Source organism: Xiphias gladius, chromosome 23, assembly GCF_016859285.1.
Source record: "Xiphias gladius isolate SHS-SW01 ecotype Sanya breed wild chromosome 23, ASM1685928v1, whole genome shotgun sequence".
NCBI classification, from domain to species: Eukaryota; Metazoa; Chordata; class Actinopteri; order Istiophoriformes; family Xiphiidae; genus Xiphias; species Xiphias gladius.
In genome coordinates this window covers 13,800,846-13,823,622 of record NC_053422.1, presented here as the reverse complement: position 1 = coordinate 13,823,622, position 22,777 = coordinate 13,800,846, and the positions used below count along the sequence as shown (strand labels likewise).

Sequence of the window (22,777 nt, the reverse complement as noted above, 5' to 3'; positions counted from 1 at the left end):
AGGGAAATCAGGATGAGCTGGGCGATAAGCAAGAAGCGTGAAGGAAAGGCTGCAGAGGTGGAGGTGTGAAGACAATAAAGAACAACTGAATCAGAGAATCAGCAGGAAATAATCAAAAGGATTGAGGTACTGTATATATTAGTGAATAGATATTGGAGAAAGGTTAGGGAGGAACACAGCATTTTACAGAATAAAGGGAGAAAAGGAGATCAAGACAAAAGGGGAAGAAAAGTTAAGGGGGAGCAGGCCAGGAGAACAAGGCTTGAGACATTTTTGCCAACACCTGAAGTCTTTTGATGTGGCTACAGTTACCGTAACAGCACTTTAACAGCACAGCATGCAGTTTTTAAAGCAGCCCAGAGTCAGTGTTTTTGACAACACCTTTACTTTATAGGCTATTTCATGGTGTCTGCTCTAACAGTATGAGAAAATATTTCAAGTGTGAAATGCCACTGCATTACTGCATACACTCAATAACTGGGGACACTTGATTTAATTTTTTTTTGTGTCAATTTTCTACTCATTTAGAAAATGTATATATCAAGGGAAAATTTCCACTGCGGAATGACGTCTGGGTTGTAAATGCGGTTTTAAAGGTCGGCCAAAGTCCAATGAGGTTCATTTCAAACAAGCTCTGCTGCTGTAACAGTTTCTAGTGAATTTATTGAGAAATAAAGGCATCCATTTTATCATAGCTTTGTCTGCTGTGGTTTATGTGTGAAATGAGGGTCGGCAAATTGTTAGCGTACACCTGTATTTGCAGTCCTTTTGTCATTTTTACCATGTCTGGAGTCTAGGTAGCACGATACAAAAAAAATGCCCCTACTGATGCTAATATCCACTGTTACACTCTCTATCTCAGCAGATTGAGAATCTTTATAATATACAGATTGCATTGTATCCGTGCATTGTATCTGTGTGGGGCCCCTTTCTTTCCAGTAGCACGCTGAAATGAAATTGCAGCACAAGGCACAAATGAAAGGGAGTGAAGTTTCAAAGCAAGCAACAATCCTGTGGCAAATGAGTAAACATATTTACAAAGCATTAGGAGTTCTTATCCATTGCAGCAATGTCAGTCTAAAGATTGCACAACAAGGCCGTCCGACAACATATGAGCAAACAACAAGAGTTGTTAGATTAGTTTTACGGCAATCAGGGTAGAAGAGAAAAGGACTTAGCTAAGCTTTGCTACTTCTGCACCGTCACGGTGCCGGTGCCCTGACACAGCATCGTACCAAATGAGTTTTTCAAAGTTGGCACTATGCTTGCTCAGGCAACAATGATTAGCAGTAAATATGCAGAATTTTGGATTTTGACAGTCATGTAAATGACTTGTCCACACACATACTGCACCGTCTTCCAAGGAGCCTCCAGTCACTTCAGCCACACCCTCCTTTCAAAGCTCCTCATGCTCAAGTGACTGAGTAGGACCACACCCCTACCTCGTAGGTACTCAGGACAGCCGGAGGGCGATGTTCAGGTCAAGCCGAATTATTTTCAGCTTCACACGCAACAAAGTTGACTGGCATCCCTTTAAAAAGTCATGAGGTAATTTGCTGCTGAACCAAGAATTATGCAATTTAAAGAAAGCGAGTAGGACATGCAATCAGTGCTGAATATGAATAATATATTGAGGGAAAGATGGGGGTTTGGGGGTTTTTCAGTTGCCTATCCCTGTGGTCTAAAGTATGCATAAATCATCCTTTTACTACTACTACTACACTACTATATGTTACAGTAGATATTTTCCTATTGGCACTTCTCTTCTTACAGAAAAAATAAGAAATTTACATAAAAATTCACTGGACATGTGGTGATCAGCATCACTTTGATCTTTAACTGTAAATGCGTGATAATGGTCATCATTTACTAGATAGGACTTGTTGAAAGAAGGACAGGAAAATGAAGGACTGAGAGGGGATGGATGAAATACAGGTTCCACTCTGATCTGGATTCAACTCTTGCATTCTGGGCGTATGCTCTAGCCAATGATGATAAATACGCTTAAAAAGTAAAGTTGCTGTTTCAAACTAGTCATTTTGATGTTTATCGTCCAATTGCGATTACGATACCCACAATCTATCACATTGTCACACAAATATGACTCTTGCTCACATTCATATAGTCCACAGGTGCAGTAATTTCAATAGTGTCACATATGAATGTGTAGTCATGTCATGCAATGTAACATAAGATCTTTGCTTGTTGTAATATTCTAGTATTTCTTAATTTTGCCATACCCCTGGTTATGTTAGTCAGTTCTGCACACCTAGTATAAAATACACTGTAGGGTTTTTACTACACATGTTGCCTGCTCTATACTATCTTTCAATCTCTATCTATTTCTCCTCTACGGGATACTCAATCTATCTTTTGGAGCATCCTGTATCTCCTATCCTCCCCTTCTCCCAACATCTCTGTCCTCTACCTCTCTTCTTTCATCTCCTGCTTTAATCAAGCATCTGATCATAGGCCCAGGAGGATGAGGGATAATGAGATTAGGCCTGTACATGTTTACACATTCTGATTTACATTGAGCTTTCCCTGTCTTTCTCTGTCTGACCCAAATTTCTCCATATCCCTCCTCCGTGTTTTTGCTTTTTATGTCTCCATTCTCCCTCTCAGGCTCTCTACCGTTCCCACTTCTGTTGCCTGCCTTTTTGCTGCAGTAGCAGCGTGGATACATACGCTTTGCTAACCAACAACCAGTAATGTTATCCACTCTACACAAGGGAGGCTTTAATTCCAACGCTGCAGTGTCAGATCTGATTATCTCAGTTCAGCTGATGTCACTCTCATTGTTTTGCTTGTTTTGCGTGGGGCTGCGGTTGTGTTGTGGGTTATGTAATAAACGTTCACTGCGGGACTTTGTTGTGCAACCTGTGCCATTAGGGAGGTGTGTGTGTGTGTGTGTGTGAGTGATACTGTGTGCGCACATGCACTATATACAGTGACTGATCACCACGTTGAGCACCTCTCCTCCAGTCCCCTGTCATCGAAACTGACCCCAGTGCAGCCTCCCTTCATTTCCCCTGATTGTCTGAGAACCACTCAGTTTTAACACACGGGTGGCTATGTGTTATTGAGGCTACAAATAAAGGAATGTGCAGAGTCCCAGGTTTTAGCAGCCAAGCCTTGCGAGGAAGCATAAGGTCTTTTTCATGGGGGAAATGAAATTATAAGTGCTAAGCAGGAAGGCCCTATTGATCCACTGTGACGGAGATAAAGTGAGTGAGCCAACTGCAAATGTCTGTAATCCTAAACGACATCCGTGGTACCCAGAGGATATGAGATACTCATTTTACATAATTGACCATATCTGTATAATTGACCAATACTAAGCACCACTCTAATTTGGACTGTCTTTTAAAGGCCTGATCCGTGATCCAAATGTAATCAGAATTGTAGTGCCAGTGCCACAAACCAAAACACTGAAAACTGACATCACTCTCAAATTGACTAGACTTTCAATACTTTTTTTTTAGTTTTCTCCTTAAAAATTACATATGTTAATATATCTGTAATTTAGACAATAAAGGCTGTGCCGTAAAGAACGACTTTAAGAGAGAAGTAGGAGCTTCACATATCCTGAGATATTATACAGTTTAATGTCAGTCATTTGTATCTCAGTCTTCTGTTTTCTTTGTCAGTTTTGTTTTCTTATATATAACGTTTCTGTGGTTGTACTCTGGTTTGGGTTTTTGGACTTGAGATGGAAGAAATGATGTAAGTCATTTGTGGGCTGCCATCAGATAATGTAGCAGTGTACTAATAAATCCAACATCTTGCCCTCTCGCTTGTCCGCGAAGCCTGGTTCAGACAGACAAATGGGTTGTCTTCTGTACATCTCAAGCTTCATGCTACTCTTTTAGTGAGCCTTTTTTAAATCCACCTCGGCAGTTCACTTGGGCCGCTTTAAAATTAAATACATATATTAGAGGCTTTTTGATGGACATCAGTACCGAGGTAATGTAAGAGCAGGGTGGGACCCACTAACTGTTAAGAACTCATTTCTATGTGTCTCAGTTGGGCTACATTTGAAACTAAATGCAGCACATACACACGAGTCATCATCACGCCTGTGGAAACAAACCACTCTGCTAAACTGTGATACAGTCTGGTGCTACCAGGCCACCAGCATTATGGTGAACCAAAACTCAACTTGTTGCATCGTTAGATGAAAAAAAAAAATCAGTTCCCATGATCCAACAGACTGTGACAGCTGACGACAAGCTGCGTGTTCCCAAGGCAGGCAGCTGCTCAAGCAGAAAACATGAACGTGACATTATGGAAACAAGTTTTTAAAGCTGGATTTGACTCCAGATTCCTTTTAAAGGTTTCATGCGGCCATCGTAATATGAAAGCTTGTCAGATTGAAGTTGCATAAGTGTTACAGTGTTATCCTAAAACTTTGGTTTGGCTCTCAAAGGGGACGCTTGTTGGGAAGTGTTGCCGTTCTGTGCTGCTGTATGTTGGCAGTTTTGGATGTACGCTTGATTAATTTTACAAATAAATTTGTCTATCTGCTTTTTTCCATTTTAATTTTTTAACTTCTTTATGGCTCTGTTGAGGGAAGACAACTGCAATAACTCAAGATTCTAGTATCAGTGACAGATTATAGCGTATTTCAATAGTTTAACATAAAATACATGTACTGTATAGTAAGATCCTCCCAAAATGAACAGACTGACTTTTTGTTTGAAGCTCTAGTCTCCATCAGACATCTAGCTCATTTTGACAAATTGGTTGTGCATGTTTTTAGTCTGCTAATCCTAATGGGGCGCCCCAAAGCGCCTAAATGCATCTGACTTGTATAATGTCACTGTATTATCTAATATAAATTATGGTGTAGACATGTTGCTGGCTAGATAAGCACTGTAATTATGACAAATAGTGTTAATGGGCTATAAAAGCTGAACTTACAGTTAAAATCTCTGTTTATACCTGTCAAAGTACATTTTAAAGTCCAGGCAAGTGACGTTGTAAAGGTAAAATGCAGTTATAATGATCATTTGGTTTAAATAAATTTTAGTCCATGTGGAAGGTGGACATTTTTTCAATGATTTTTTTGGTTTGCTTTTCTCTCTCTCGTTGTGTACAAATAAACACAGTAGTAGTCACTCCTTGGATTTGGCTCTTTGTCCATGGACAGCCTGTGCTCGGCTCCATCCTGTCTTGGTATGGGGCCAGAGGGTGAAGAAGGAAAATGTGACTATGATAAGAAAGTCTGGGCATTCCCTCTGCTGAACACACATTCGCAGACACACACGTGCACGCACGCACGTACACACACACGCAGACACACACACACATACATTCAACAGGGGTGTTATTTCATAAGCTAGGGGTCACCATGTCGTCACTTTGGTTTACACTCTCAGCTCCAATCTAGTTTTCTCAAACCAACTATATATTTGATCCTGCCACCAATTTGACACTGACGGACCCTTGCTTTTGAATATTAATATTCAATTGTGGGGGAAAAAAAACAAAACAGCACTACTGCAGCTGTCTGCCTTGCGTGTACTCGCGTGGGCCTGGGCCTCTTCACTGAATGCACCGCGTGACAATCACGCGTCGCACTGATTGAAAATGAAATGTTGTTCAAGCTAAAACGAGCAAATAATTCAACAACAACTGTATGGTGACGATGGCGGAGAGTTGACAACCCAATTTGGCTGCAGAGAGGACGATTTGAACTCCAAGCAATCTAAACGGGGTTAGTTTAACAGTGGGTGGTTGTAGTCAAAGAAATAATAATTACAGTTCAGAAAACTGAAGTAAAACAAAATAGTTGCCACAGCTACTGAGCAACGCCTACATTAACGCACCACAATTACAAGAAAAGGCATGTTCTGAAGGGAGCAAAGGTTTGGGGGTTTTTTTTATGTCGCTGTAGTGACTGTTTTTCCCAATCACTTCATGTTGCTGCTTTACAGTAAGTCCCTGATGAGCTGTGGACTGAGGGCTGGGAAAGGAAAGAGGAAAAGAGGAGCTGATGCATTTCCCTTGGACACATACTGTTTGGTTGTGTTAGTGATTTGTCATGCAACTGTGCACTTGTGAGTGTGTGTGTGTGTGTGTGTGTGTGTGTGTGTGTGTGTGTGTGTGTGTGTGTGTGTGTGTGTGTGTGTGTGTCTGTTAGAGTTACACAGACAAATACACAAACACACACACACACACACACACACATTGTTAGGTACTGGCACTGATGGTAATTTGATATGTAATGTGCCCCATGCCTGGGCCACAGTAGCACAATGGAGAGGCCAAGTCTCCAGTGGCCGGAGTGTTTACTGTCCACAGTAAACACTCATCCAGCTTGTCCTCATTCTGTCACTGGCCCTTTTGTCTTTCATAAGTATTCATCACACTTTTCAGTGAGTTTTACAGCACAGGTACAGTAATATCATCGACATGAGGCCAGCGTAAAATTATGACTGGTTAAAGTTTCCTGGCAACATCTGCCAAAGTAAATCAATCTTTTACCAAGTGACCTTCTATTTAAGAATCATTCAGGTGTTGAGACAATTGAAACCATTGCTTGCAAAATTGATATTCCCAACTTAAGCCCAACACTGATTTCATTCAATCAGTGAAATAGGGTATTAGTCAGCCAATTCATGTGGAATTGATTAGGCTTTTATGTAAATGTAGACTACATATAGCATTGATATTTGGTGTTTATGCTGTGACTGGCGTCACTTCCCACAAAGAGGCGGCAAACTCAGCACAGCAGGGAGTGGGGAGTAACAATGACAACACGGATTAAAAGCATACAGGTTCTGGGCCTTTTAAATGCTATATGAAAAGTTGATCCAGCTCTAGCAGCAAGTCACAGAAAGTAGCATAGCTCTCAAGCAAGCAGCAGGCATGGCAGCAAAATAGTTGGCAAAGCACTGACGGCTCAAGTACACATCCATAATTAAAAGGGTGCAATGCATGCAGTAAACTAACATAGAAGTACGATATAACAGCCAGCTAGTGCTGCAGTAGCAAGTGAGTCTCAGTGGCTAAAGCCAGACTGAGAAACTATGGCTCCTATCAAAATGTCACTAGCAATCCTCTGAACAGTCGCAGCACAGCAGCAAAGAGCTGCTTTGCACACACTCCGAGTAAACATGAATTAGTCCTGTCCTGCCCACAAATTGCTGAGTTCATTTAGAGTGCTGGACGCTGAAGCTGACTTCAGAGGAGACGACTGCCGTTCACCAAACTCAGATGTCCACGTGCTCGGTGAGGATATCTGATGGATGCCCGGGGCTGGAGCTAGGCTAAGGATGTGCAGTCAGTCAACCAGCCATTCTGCTCAAATTGCAAAAGACGTATCAAAATCCAAAATACCCCCACTGGGAATTTAAGTTTAATACTCACTTGTAGCTTCCTCTAACCCTGTACTTGGGAAAAAAGTGTTCTTTTAATAAATTGTAATCACATGCAGAAAAAATGTGAAAATTCACTGTAGAGAGTGTAGATGAGAAAGCTGTTATACTATAGTCTACAGCATATTATAAAAATTCATCTTAAACCATATGATCCTATGTTTTTATGACAGCAGGTACAATGTTAATCACCGGTAAACCAGATTTAACCATACGAAATTACTGCTATTTGTTTGTAAAATAATGTCTTTTTTTCTAGAGTAAAGCATACCGTTTTGAAAGCTGCAATTAAGATCCACGCTCTTTGACTTGGCGCACAATTGGTGATGTTTGTTATTTCCGCGATCAGACTGAAATAAACTACCTGTTCCTAAGGTAACACCACCTTGGCGTCACGGTAACAAGATTTTCCAGCATCTTGGTGGCAAAATAAGCACAGCAGATAGACAGATGACAAATTGTCTCCACTTTGCAGCTCGGAACAGATCAGTAGGACGATTCGCACACTGGGAGGCCGACATTGCTGTAGACAGGAGGACAGGGATTGGTAAAGAGGGGGCCCACAAACAGTTATCAAGACAAGAAAGGGCATGATAGTTGTGTTTGCAAATATATTCAATATAAACAGACCGGTAAATATAGTAAACAGTGAGCTTAAATAAACAGACAGACTCTCAGACAATTTGTGGAGGCTCTTGTTGATGGTCGAAGAGCACACCTGTTTGTCAGGGCCACACCTTGTCTGCCGCCGTTTACCCGCAGAAGCCGACCAACTGTGTTATACCTTCCTGCCACTGATTGTTTCTACACTGTAGGTTCAGCTGACTCAGTGGTAGACTATCAGAATCAGGTTTTTAATAGTTCAGAAATCTGACTGTACGACATAAGTGTCAGCCAATAATCCGGCCGACCGTTGATCTCTTAAAACTATCAATGATGCCTCAAAAGAGAGCTCAGTGAACACTGGTTTACTTGAACCTTTCTAAACCCCGGAGCAGCCTAGAGCAGTGTATGAACAGTTCTGAGTAACATTTCCATCCATTTTACATTACTCTGACTACTTTTCGCATCGGTCTGTCATTACAAGGTTCCCAGAGCACAAGTGGCCCCCAACGCAGAGAGCGCAGCACCGGGAAGAAACAGTATTACAAACATTGTTAGGTCAGACAGGTGCAGGACGGGCTGGCAGAGAGCAGCAACAACACGTAGCAGTCTAGAGCAGTCTGGAAATGGAATCTGGAAATCTCTGAAACACCTCTCAACCTCTGCGTTGCTTCCAAACACACACACACACACACACACACACACACACACACACACACACACACACACACACACACACCAAAGCAGCAGATAGTACCTCTGCAGAACATAGTTACCACGACTCTCTGATGTATTTTTGTACTGTAAGTCTCCAGTATTTGTGATATCCTGTAGATATATGAAATTAATATTACAATAAAAATATGATTAATAGTGTCACATAGTATTACACACAGTAAAACACACGGCATTACTTGGCGCACGCACAGACACACACACACTCTCACACACACACACACACACCCAATCGTGTAATTAATCCAAGAAATTAAAGTGTGATATTGCCATTATTATAAACCACTTTTCCTTAAGTTTAAATCCATGAATTTTTCTAATTACCGCCTCTGGGCCTTTTTTGCAGGTTAACATGGTGTTACCTCCCCGTTTTATTTATTGATACTCATGAAGTTTTAATATCTGAAGCCTGCTTTATTACCCAGGGTTGCATCAGTTTCCAGAGTATGAACACGCAGAGCGATTGTGGTCATGAATTCATTCATCATCCAGGCTGGAAAAAACTGCTGTCATGTGGTCATGTGTTGAGGTGACTTAAAGCCTATGCGACCTCATCCTCTGACCCTTGTTTCTGGGCGGCAGCGCCGGTTGCTACGGTGACGAGTTAACTTTTTTTTTTTTTTTCCAAATGAAGTCTATAGTTGTCATCACCCAGCTCGCCCTCGGATTTAAATTCGGATCCAATAAACGGTCTGAAGTAGTGTGTGTACTTTAGCGTGTAGTCTGCCGCCAAAGGAGCCTACACATGAAATGTGTTTTGTTTTTGTTTTTTTTGGGGGGGGGGGGGCACAGTAACAGTGCGTTACTATTTTGAACAACGTGCGCAGCTCTGTTCAGCTGAGCGCACTGAAGCCTCTTTATCTGCTGGTTTTTGCTTTTTGTGTGTTATGGGTAGGAGGAGCCGCTTTCCTGTGATTGTCTGGCTGAGGTCTCTCTCTCTCTCTCTCTCTCTCAGTGTGTCTCTTCCCTCTCTCGTTTTTTTTCCAAAGTTGAATATTCCGCTTGCCTGGGAGCCGTCGCCAGCGGAGCGGTGCAGCCCCGCTGACTGAACGCACCGGGCTGCTATTTTTTTATTTATTTTTTTTGCGTCGCGCCGCGCCGCATGTGGAACCCGCTCGGGGAGAGGGAGTCCTCCACAGTACCCCGGCTCGGATCGACCTCCCTCCAACCTCTGTCCACCTCTGCCGTGTTTCTTCGAACTTCATTTCGGGCTACTTTCAAGATGACAGAAGAAAAGAGTGCTCGGCATGTAAAGCTGGTAGGTGTCTGAAACCCCTCCCCTCCGCGCTGAGAGGTGTCTGGGCTCGGTCTGGCTGCGTGGGGTTCAGGTTTGTGGCAGCGCTCAGACACGCAGGGGGCGAGGGAAGCGCCCGGGAGTGGAAACGTGAGCCGTTGCTCGTTTTTGTTTTCCACAGTCCGCTTGGGATTTTCTCTTGACGTGTTTGCCCTTAGCTTTCACTGGAAGGGACCCGGGTCAAACGCGCACGAACATGTCTGAGGTAGGCTGCCGGTACGATGCTCAAACTTAGGCTACACACTTGGTCCTCTGTGGGCAGGGTTTCGTCATGTGTTTAGATGTCTGTGAAAACAATGAAGACACGCGGACCCCATCTGATGCTCTGCCATATATGGACAGATTTGTGTTGTTGATGTAGTAGACTACCAAATTAGATAACAGCCTCTGGTAGAGACAGTGGTCTTGGGAGTGAAACGCTGCGTTAAAACTGTGTTTTTCTTACCGGGATCACTCCCAGTGAAATATAGTGAAATTAAACCTGCTCTATATATTGCTTTCGAAGTCCCCCCCTCGCAACTCCCATAAGACCACAGGCTGGCCACAAGCCCTAGTGTGGGTAACCCCTGCTGCGCAGAGGATCGCAGGTTTCTTGCTACTGGAATGATTCAGCAGAGAGGTGCATGTGTGGCTGCAAAGCATGTGGAAGAGTTTTTAACATGCGCGCGTCTCCCTCTGCTTATGTTAGGGTTTTTACGGGCTCAGATGGGGAGCTGTAGGCTCTCTGTGCCCTGGAACACAGGCACCGCTGCTACTACAGCTGTACGTTACAATTGATCTCGCTTTTCTTAGGAATCGTGCATACCCTTGTAGCATCTTCATACTGTCCAGCTTGGTCGACATTCTTCCTAAAAACAGCAGTAACCTTAACTGTTCTTGTATCATTTTTGTAGCATTTCAGGTCTGTCTGATTAAAAAAAACAGTGAACTTGTTGTGACTCTAATGTTCATTTTCTGCTAACGTATCACAGAAACATTCCCTTTATGCTCTTAGGAGTATTAATGTGATTGTTGTGCAATATCTTTTTAACGTTAATTAAATGATTGTTTCTTTTTCAATTTTGACATTTTACAACGCCTGAAGAACTGACAGCCTCAACGAATAATTTATTCTTTGGCAGAAACACATATTTCATCTTTACGTGGATGAAGCCACAGTCTTTCCTTTCTGATTTCAGCTCATTTGAAGCAATGAACCCCGACTTCAATATCAAAAACAAATCTGCCACTGAGTAGCGTTGAACTAAGCCAGTGCCCAAGAAATAATACCCTGTCAAATTGGGAAGAGGTGCACAGAATTTGTCACCACACATAATTCATCTCATGCAGTGCCGAACGGCCAAACACTGAACTCAGCTGAGTTCTGACCATCCTGCTGAGCTCAGCCTACAGTATTGAAGGAGCGTGCTTGTTGAATACTTCTGTATGCTGGAGGGTTGGGTAGCGTTAACAGGGAAGATCAACACTTTTGTTATGAGAGCAGTGTCTGCCAGGCTTAAGTACATCTCGAGTAGCTGCTGTTTTTTATTTGGCTCTAACTTTTGCTTAAATCAGGGCTTCTTTGCTGAATCTTAAATCCCGTTTCAAGACCGATACGCTCTGCCTCGCTCTTTCTCTCTCTGCCTGTACCAGCTGTTTCGAGCAAAGCGAAACCACGATAACGGGAACTAGAAGCACAAACCCAATCAGCCCTGTGCATGTCCTATAAGTGCACTGTAGAAGCAGTTTACCCTGAGCTACCCTGTCTCATACCATTACACGTCATGACTCATCAGGCCGATTACACTCCTGTATGCTTCTATCTCAAATAGACAAAAACGGAGTCAATGCTCTAGGCTGCCACTCACACCTTCAAAAGCCATACGTTCTCTTCCCTGACTGTCTTTTTCTATCTTTAGGGTTGTTTTCCTGTGGCCTCTCTCTCTGTCTCTCTCTCATCCTCCTACATTTCCTCCTTCCCTCTCCTTTCTAGTGTCTCTCATTTCTCTCTCTCTTGGTTTATCCATGCATCAATCATCCGTCTCTTTCCTCTCTCCTTCCAGCCGACTCTCACGAGTCTCTCTCCTCTCCCCTTTCTGAGGAAGGGTGGGTGTTGTACCCTTTGCTCCAAGGCACATTACCGAGCTCACTGTTTTGTGTCTGCTTTACCTGCTATTAACGGATATTTTTTTTGACCTTTTGTGCGTAAAGTTCTTTCTATTCACCGAGGACAGCAAGGGGATTAAGGGGAAAGTGGTAGCTTCAAAGAAACATTGTTTGTCCAATGGCAACAATCTGACCATAAAAGGGTGTTAATAACATAGCACAACGGGTCACTAAACAGAAGAAAACAGCAGCAGACATGTAATTGATCTGATTTTGTTCTCACTTCCCACAGCGCTGATTGTCTAAAAATATCTCTGATTGGCCTCTGGCGTCTTATTTTTATATCAGATCATGAATTATATTGTTTTCTCCACCTATATTCAAGTCGTCAAAAGTCCTCCAAGACTTAAATATAGTCTAATACTCAGCATCTTAGACATAAGCCTAGTCAGGCAGACATGTAATCTGAGTCGACTTTATTTCATTTTCATTTCGGAGTTGAAATAAGTCATACCTTTAATTCCAAACAGCATTAAAAGTTCTTGAAATTCTTCCATTTACCTCGATGAAACTTTAAAACGACCTGAAAATTTGAAGTTGGTACTGCTGCCAGTAATATACTTATTAGGACACAACATCATCTGACCCCGATGAAAGGAGGAACCGCCAAAGATCATAGTGTGTGTGTGTGTGTGTTCACTGAGGTGGTTAGTGTCATGCAGCCGAGGCACATACCAAGAGAAGCCATGAATCTGCACCCCTGATGTTTTAAAATCCCTGCCCTCTGCTTCCAGCCTTACCATTCGTCACAGTGTTCCAGCTTTCTGCAACAAATCTAAACCACAGCAATTCCACTAATTCTACTCAACTGTTCAACCACTAGCAGAAACGGCCCCTTTAATAAACCGCGGCCTCCTGAGTTTTTTACCCACGGCCATATTGTTTGTGCACATACGGATTGTAAATGAGCTGAGAAAACCACTCTGTGTCAAAGAATGTTGGGCCGAAATCAGTGAAAGAAGACCTTTGTTTAAATATGCTGTTAGGTTTCAGTGTTTGTGTTATTGTGGTAGGGACGAAATATAATTCTTTTTATTTTTTTGTTTTATAATAGCAATAATGCCCCAGAGGTAATGCTTTTATGGTGGGCACAAAAGTGATGTGTTGGGAGCATTGAAGAAAGCATAATCACAGTATTGAATGCTCTTCAGGGTGTTGCCAGCTGTTTAGAGCAGCTGCCAATGCATATGTACGGACAGAAATTTCTTTGTCAAAATATATATACATATCAAAGTATTAAAAACTGCAACAAAACCACAGGGATCTGTAATAATATTCATATTAACGAGAAGTGTTGACACAGCAAAGGCGATTGTATGGCTAGTAGCTATGTTAAATGGGAATTGTCAAAACAGGTGGAACAGCAGTTACATTCCTGAGCCCCGACCAGCCACTGTTTCACAAGAGACCCATCCTGTTGACAGTTCAGCCTGAGTGGCAGACGACAGCATGTACTCTAGGTAAATGTCTTCATTTTATGTATATTGGTTAAACAAAAATCAGATACAATTTTATTTGCAGCAAAAAAATGACACACTTTTATACCCGCAGTTATTATGACTAAAACACACTTGAAATTATGTATGAAATATGTATGCGAAAGCAGTAGTAGTTAGTGATGGGATATACAGAAACTGAATGAAACAAATAGATTGCCGAGTCTTGGCAGGGAATATTCATCAGAGGACATGGTTTTCTATGTGATATAGACTTGATCAAGGGAATTAATGTGGGAGTTGAGGTAGACATAGCATGGATGAATGTATAGTGTGACAGATTGCCTCCTGTTTTTGTCTCCAGACTCCCTTGATCTCCTCATTGCACAGAGTGCAGTGAAGGTCCCTGCCAAGAGAGGCATAGCCTGTCTCCATGTTAATATACATTAACACTGCATGTAGATCAGTAAAAAGTAGTCATGTAGTTACCACATGCTTAAATGTCTCCATCTGGCCAAAAACAATATGAATGTTATTTTATGCTTATGATGCTTTGGCATTAAACATCTGTCTGTAACATGGTAAGACATAAAGAAGGCCTTACAGTTGTTTGAACTTTGTTTTCGACTGGGATTGCTCTCTGATCTTAAAACCAGAGACTGGCTGTATGTTTTTATATTAACCTTTTAAAGTTGCCCGCAATTGTAAAGGCTTGTGTACCAAACTGTTAGTCTTCTAAAGCGAGCCTGAGGTTCAGTTTGCTTACTGTGGTCTGGCAAGGATCAAAAGACATTTGCTTTAGCTAAATGTATCCTAGCCCTAAACTGCTTTGCATCCATTTTAGCAAGTATTTAACCAGTCAGAGCTGCAAACCAAATGTCATTCGCATTCTCATCATCATCTAACCCACTTCCCACAGTTGGCTGATTGGTCCAGCTGCCAGCTGTTTTTCTCAATTGATCCTCAGTGAATGTTTTCCAGACTAATATCTTAGAGCAAAAACTGAGCTGGCAAGATTTTGGCTGGCTTCTGCAAGGCAACTAAGTCTTATGTATGCTGGGAACAAAATGGACTGTGGGCCTATTTTGGAAGGAAACCTGGGACCAGAAGTTAACAGACCCACTGCAGTACTGTGCCACTCTGGACCACTAAGAGGATATAGACCTCAGGTCGCTTACTAATGTAAAACACATTTTAGGCCAAATTCTATATGCTGTCTACTATAACGCTGAGTGCAAGGAATGGATCACATGATATGAACCATTGCTCATTAGATTATAACTTTACATGTATGTAGGCCACAGTGGATCAGATGACAAACTGGCAGTGGTAGATAACATGTCCTGGTCCAGTCCTAAAAAGTAAACGTGAAAGCCAGTAAGCTGCAAGCAGAACTCTTGGCTTCAGTTTCAGGCTCCAGCTCCCACTGATTCCAGATTCAACAACCCACTGACCTAGGAAATAGAAATACGAGTTTGGAAACCACTGATCTGAAACACGTGATGACCAGAATATACTAAAAAAATGAGGGAGGACAAGTATGGCTATAATTTATTGCACTGCTGTCTTTTGCTGGCAGTCCCTGTTCTTGTCTTCCTTTTTTCCCTCTCAGTGTCTCATCTCAGTGTCATCTAACAGAAGTGCAAAGCTTTTCAGTTGACATTAATGACAGTGTGATTTACACGTGTTGTATACACGGATAACAGATTACATACTCAATTCCAGTTCAGTAAATAAATGATCTTGTGGAGCACCAGATTAGAAGCATCCAAAGATCTGTCACAATAACAGGTGAATTGTTTACACATTTTTGCTTCATTGAAGGTTCGTTGGCTGCACTGCACTACATTTTGAAAAACATTACACGGCATCAGTTTGCACTGGAGTCCCATGAGGCTAAAATGTAATTGTCTGCCATTGCCCCTGCTGCAGCTTAAGTCTACTGGCTAGAGAGTAGTGTCATTGGAAACATAATTAGCCAGAGAGCTCTCCAGATTAAACCTTATTGGACGGATACAGACAGGTGACAAGTTAAAGAAAAAACAAACATAAAGTGTCTTAGTAAGGTGTCGGCCACCACGTGCCACCAGAACAGCTTCAGTGCTCCTTGGCATTGATTCTCCAAGTCTCCGGAAACCTCTACTGGAGGGATGAACACTATTCTTCCAAAGATATTCCCTTATTTGGTGTTTTGATGATGGTGGTGGAGAACACTGTCTGACAAGTTGGTCCTAAATCTCCCATAGGTGTTCAACTGGGTTGAGATCTGGTGACTGCAAAGGTCATAGCATATGATTCACATCATTTTCGTACTCATCAAACCATTCAGTGACCCCTCGTGCCCTAGATGGACGCATGTGCTATGTTTTTCTTCTCATTTATGCATGGTTTTTGCTTTAATTTGTCACCCATCTGCACATTGGCCACAAAATGATCCTTTGTTTTAAAGCTGTTTTCACACCAAGAACATTAGAAGATGTAGATTCGAATTCTGAGGCGTTTCCTCCACTGTTTTCAGTTCATTCTGGCGGTAAAAAAAATATAATTTGAACTCAGATGACATTGAAATGCACTCATATGCCTCAATATGTGAGTCTCAGTTAGATATCACAGGGGCACATTTCAGAAAGTGTGCAGATGCTTATTTCAATGAGAAGAGACTATTATGAATAAAATTATTAATATTTTATCAGTGAATGAGACTCCATTAGCACAAAACATCCTTACCTGGTTATTTGGTGATGAGAGGAGCTTTGAAAGCATGGGAAAGCAGAGATGAATGATATTAAAAGGGGGAGAGACTATTGAAATGTACCAGTAAAATATTAAAAATTTTAAATTTGTGAGAAAAAAAACTTCACGTGATTTATTCAGACTATCTGGCTGCCAAAAATTCTAACTTTCAAAACTGTGACTGGTAATCAAGTGAATTTGCGGTCCTTTTGTTTGCAAAACATTGCTCACTTTTTAATTGGACAGGTTGAACCTGAATAACCAAATGTAAAAATGCTCTCAAAGTATTATTTGGGTTATGGTATGGACTGCTTACTGTAGCTTGTCCTATTCATCTGAAGTGTGCAAAACACAAAAACGCAAAACACTGGGGTCTAAATCCTAAGAATCCACCAAGACTGGAAGGAAGAGGGGGCTTTTCCACCCCAGCCCAACCGCCGCAGCTGAGCTGAGGAGACAACCAACCACTAGCGTGGTGGGAGGCTAGTGGTGGCAGCCAGCTGCCTGTGTATACTCCTACAGCGACGCACGTGTTTCCCATGATCTCACCTGATGGCACCGGGAGCCTGGGATCAGGCCCAGCTCTGCGTCACGCTGCTCACCCCAGAAGCCTCTCTGCTGGGTAGAGTGTACCACACCTCCTCTCTCGGGGATGCAGAAACTATAGAGGTTATGGAGGTGTGGAGCTCTGCCCTGGGAGGGGTTGCTGGGAGCGCTGTGACGCAGGGGTAAATACTGGACATGTATAGTTAAACATCATGGCATGTGAGCGTAGTGTTGTAGTTTGTTTTCAGGTTCGCAGTGGTCTGTGATTTTTAACAGTTAATGGAATATCTGTGGATGCAATTGAAGATTCTACAAAATGCATAACTTAAAAACAATACACAAGAATGGAATTTCCAACGTGTTTCACATGTCACTGCATCAGAAGATTTGTTTTCATAAATAATTATTGCAGAAATGTGTTAGTAACTTTATTTCTGGTCCGTTTAAGATAGGCATGTACTGTAGCTTGCTATTATGAAAACATCTACTCACCATACTAATGCCAGCACAGGCCAGGAGGCAGTTATGTTAAAAATAGAGGGATGGGGCATGGAAAATGAAGCCAGAATGAGAGAAGTAAGTATAAAGAGACAGATCGAGAGGGTAGGTGTAAATAGGAGGAGGCGTGAAAAAAAGATTTTTGAGCTTCATGGATGTTTGTAGGATTATTGGGAGGGTTCATAGCTACGCAGAGCAGAGAGCAAAGACAAAAAGTCAGGGGGTAGAGGATGAAAAAAAAAAACATGGTTCATATCTCGACTGACTCATGCACTCACATACAGACACATACACACTTTACATCATACACACTCATCTCCCCGGCAGGTATTTTTAAGGAACACCTCTCTAAAAGCGGCTCTTTCCCTCTCTAGCTAGTTGATAGTGAGTTACATCTAATATCTCTGATATTCTCCTAAAACCATCTGCTAAACATAGATTATCTGTCAGTGCCTGCTGGAGGTTATAGTGTAACACTATTTATTCCTTAAAATAGGAAATTGCGCGACTAAAGTTGACCATTTTACTCCAAGTAATTGAGTAGGAGTTCTTGTAAACCTGCCTCAAGCAAAAACCCCTTGGTCTGAAGTTTTTTTTTCAGTCTCCAGGCCATCAGTTCTGTTCAATATTGATATAGCAGCAGGCATTGTTAACCTTCACAATTATTCTCTTTGGTTTTCCCGTGCCCTGGGGACTGGCTCTTTTTAAAATGCCGGCAATGTTGGGCAGCTATTGTTTAACTAACAACCTATTGATTTGTGTCAGCTTCAGTTATGGGGCTGTGGCGAGGGGGTGTGTTTTTGTTTTCCCACTTCATATACTTTTCTGAATGTGTTATTGAGTAGCGGAGAGTAATTCCATTTTAGCCCAGGTAAATGCAACCTTTTTTCTACAGGCTTTCAAGTTAAAAATTTAGATGCATATATTTTTATATATGTATTTGTATATATATGTGTGTGTGTGTGTGTGTGTGTGTGTGTGTGTGTGTGTGTGTGTGTGTGTGTGTGTGTGTGTGTGTCATTTTTGCAGCGTGACACCCTGTTTATTCTTACCTCACATAACTCATCACTGGACGTACGTTTCATTTTCTGTAATTTCGCAAAAGAATCCCAATATTACATTATATTGCCTGTGTTCTCCTCTTTGTCTTTCTGTACTGCAAATGGCTGTGTTTGCAACGATTATGTGTTGCATATCATTGCAACATCACTGTTGCTGCAGCTGCAATCAGCAAGCTCAGGTCTGCCTTTGCAGACTTTCCCTTTGTACACGTCAGCAACCTACAACATGTCTCATATCAACATTTCACAGGGTAAAGGGGGAAAAAACGTCTGCCTGTCTCATGATAATACAATTTGGTGGTTTATCAGTGATACATAAAACCAAGTCGAACAAATACAACTACAAGCTGCTAACATTGCGACGCACAGATCCTGCTGAGCCAATCGAACAGCAGCCAAGAAAAACAATGGCTCATACTCTTCCTCCCTCGAAGGAAATGCCAAACATTACAGTGCTGTATAAATAGAAGGCTCTGACTTTGTAGGACAAGAGAACGAGATAGAGGACAGGAACCCCCTCCCTGGGGTCACACTGATGGCAAGGTCTCTGACCTCTCATCCCCTCTCCACTCTCTCTCTCCGTGTCTTTTATTGCTCGTTTTGTTTTTCTCACTGGGTGTGTGATCTATTTTGCTGATTTCACCCGACCTCCCTGTGTTTTTTCATCTACTTTGGTTTACCTTTGTATTTTTTTACGTCTCTCGTTCTGTCTGTGCCTCCCTGCCACCGGGTCATCATGAATAACTGAACAGCCTAGTAACACATCACAAACACCTCCTCCTTTATTAATGACACCATCTACTACAGCTGAAGTAGCGAATGGCCCTCCTGGATGTATTGTGTTAGGGACAAGGGTGCAGACTGTGTACTAATATCAAGAAAGGTGGTATATAATAGTTTTTGGTCAAGCAGCCTCCTCTCACTGCTGACAGCTCAATGGAGTTCAGTGTAATTTAATGGCCATGAGAAATGTCCATATGCACCTGGATAAATGCAGCCTGTGTATGTCCTGGCACACGTGGTCCAACAACATGCAGCATGAGGTGTGGCAGGAAGGCCTTTTACATTGAGGGCACCGGCGCCGGAATGGAAAATCCATCTAGGGTTTAAAATATTAAATCATCGATTTAATTTAGCCATTTCACGCTTTTTTTTCTTCCCTCCCTCCACTGAGAAAGGGAGGGGGGACTGGTTCGCAAAACGAGGTTAGTTCCTCTGACTGTATGTAATGGGGTTTACTGATGATTCAGCCGAGACAACTCCAACGAGTCCTTCATATCTTTTGTATCAGACGTATAAATGTATTTCCCTCTGCTCGCAGGCTGCGCTGACAGTTTGGAAGATTTAACCCCAGCTGCCAGTGCAGGCAGATTTAGGAAACAGCGTGCACATGGGGTAGCACGCACACCAGTACACAAGGACATACAGATTCACCACCAAGACATTCTCTCTTTGACTCTTTGTCTTTCCTCTATCTCAAATTTAATCACCACATACACCACTGGAATCTGTAGCTGCAAGACTGTAGGTTTTTCTCCTCCTGGAACCGCTTTTTTATCTTACTTCAGTGAGGAGGTGAGGAGGAAAAATGTCCAAACTCTAGTCATTGTCAGGTAGACATATCCATTGTATTTCAGTAGCACATTGGGCTATTTTTTTCTCAGAGATGTTTCTTAAAAAGGACAACTGTCATGCGAGCAGTCACACTTTAGTATTGACCTGGGCATCTGCTTCTTCAATACCACCAGTTTGGATCATTAGTTCCATGCAGTTTGGCAAGCTATTGATAACGTGGCTGGCGCCTTATGGATCAGTTAGCCTGCTTGTTTAGAGCACAGATATGATGCATTTAAAGTTGTCAGCTGTTTTTCACAATGGGAAAACTTTTCAGGAATACAGTATACCATCAATTTATTGTTTCCTTGAGAGTCTTTCCAGGCTAATGTAGGTGTACGGGGTCGGGAATGCAATTTCCCGCTGAAAAGATCCTCTTTTCGGAAGCTGAAATTGCTGTTAATGTGGTGCGTTGATTGCTTTTTCACACGATGTGGAGTGAATTTGCATATTTATAGAAAATTTCAGTAAAAGTTAAGCCATTAACATGGCACTGTGCTCTTATGCACATACTGTATGTAAACACACATTCAGATGAAAATGTGGAAAAAATTGAGGCTGAATTGGTGTCATCTGTCAACACTACTAAATTTGTTTTCTGCAAGGCAAGACAATATGTGTGCTTTTTTCACTCCGTCGTCCTATTTAAGATCATCAATGCATGTAGAGGAATCGTTTCGCTCCAAAATATTAGTTACTGCTGAGTTCTGTGGAGCTTAGTCACAGAAAATAAAACTGAGTCAATGTTGTAGCTCTTGGACACTGTTCAAGGTGAGCTGGCTTTGAAAATGAGAATATTCTTTGTGTATGAGAGTCTTAATATAACTGAGCCGCCAAATTGAGGCATAGGAAGGAAGTATACCTCACTTTTAAAATCCAGGCAATAAAGTTAGGGAGACAGGTGATTGTGGATCTATCTCTACTTTCCCTCATCAGTTTTAAACTAGTGGTGTATCCAAGTCCTTTAAGCGTGCTACAGAATAGAAGATATTTGAAGAGAGGAATTACATGGTACTGTTCACTTGACCACAGTCTGTGACTAGCCTGATCTCCAGTGCCAGCAGTTTACAACCTAAACACTTGCCAGTGGGCTTGAAGACCACTTACCGATTTATATTTTTCAGCTAGCAGTACTTCTGTTCTCCCCCTCTCTTCATCCTTTCCTCCTTCCAGCATGCTCAGCTGCGTCTAAATATCTAATAAGCTGTTCTGCCAAGTTCTGATCCTGGGTTTGTTCTCACCTGGGTAAATGCACATCAATAATGAAAGAAGCGTGAAGTGAGGCAGGAGCATGGTTGCTACACAGTGTTGTGTTGAGGCCTGATAAGGCTCTCCACTGCAGCAAAAGAGCTTCAGAGAGCTGATGAGACGACGACTGACGGTATTAACTTTGTTACCCACAGGCTGCCAAGCTGTAACAGGCAGAAGTATTAAGTGCAGGGTAAAGAAGAGGAGGTGTGTTCTACTCACTGTCACAACCCTGTGAAAATCTCATTTCATTTTGCTTTCATGTATAAATGTATTAAACCAATTAGGAAGTCTGCCATGGTCTTGCGCTTGACAAGAATTGATTATTTTATTTTCAGTTACTTGCATCAGAGCCTTCATCAGCACAGCTGACAGGCCGTAAAAAGAGTATACGAGACAAATAAGCTCTTTGAAAATGAAGAGTGTGGGTGTGTGCAACCGTACACACTGCCGCACCCACGGTGATAAGTAAGGCGAGTCATACAGGTCTGACACACCTGCATTTGAACATTTTGTACAGACAAAACAAACACTGGTCATGCAAAGAAGTAAAAAATAATCACATACCCTGTGGAACGTAGCACTGCACCTACTAATACTTGCTTTTTTAAAAATGCACTAAATATTTATATTTGACAGAGAGCTATATGCCAAGCAAACTCATTGTCCCAAATGCACCATCACAGCTAGTTTTATATAGAATTGGGGCATAGCGACAGCACTAAAAATCCCATTAAAATATGTTGACAGAAAAATGTGCAGGTCCACATACAGCTCTTATTCTAGCAATACACATACACCCACACCCTTACCTCTCTTTGAAAATTGAGTGATATGAACACATTTTCAAATCATGATAAAATGCACAAAATCTTTTTAAATTAATGTATAATGACATAACGAAAGTGTACGAAACATTTGAAAAACAAGTTTAAATATCTACTGTATTTTCTGACAGTGTAAAAACTCTTTCATTTGCCCTAGATCTCAATTTGTGATATACAGAAAAACTGTATATATGGTTTACACAGGAAAAAAAATCAATGTCATCATGTTGTGAATATATTTACTAACGATAAATCATGTCAATGCCAAGCCTCATTTTGGATGACATCCAATATGTCAATAACTAGACCAACACACGAATTCCCTACTGTGCCAATATCATGTAGAATTTCTTGTGTTGAGTTTCCTTTAGATCAACTAGGGCATAATTAGGTGAACCGAGACCCCGGCCCATGTTTTCCACATCAAGACCTAACACTGGTGACCAGGGAATGGGAATGCTAACTGGTGCATTGAGTCGCAGCTCTGCCGGCTGCCTTTTTCGTACTCCACTGATGTGGTGGAAGAGAGCAGGCTGACCTTGAAGCCTGTCAGATTTAAAAAAATAAATAAATAAATAAAAAAAAAAAATCTGTGACAAATCATTTAAGTAAACAAATACATAAATTAATTAATTTCAGAATGAATATGCAGTGC

The 22,777-nt window shown here is 41.8% G+C and overlaps 1 protein-coding gene across 5 annotated transcripts in view; it reads left to right on the top strand.

Moving 5' to 3' along the window:
- The window catches only part of mid2 (midline 2), a 140,878-nt gene that overhangs the window by 37,161 nt on the left and 80,940 nt on the right, over positions 1-22,777 (top strand). The window contains exon 1 of one of the 5 annotated variants that reach the window (XM_040119701.1): positions 9,773-9,978. The exons of 2 other annotated variants lie outside the window; for them this stretch is intronic. The gene's annotated coding sequence lies outside the window, so the exon portion shown is untranslated. Of the gene's footprint in view, positions 1-9,772; positions 9,979-10,088; positions 10,220-22,777 lie in introns of those variants that run through there. 2 more of the 5 variants (XM_040119706.1, XM_040119704.1) reach the window with 2 other exon arrangements.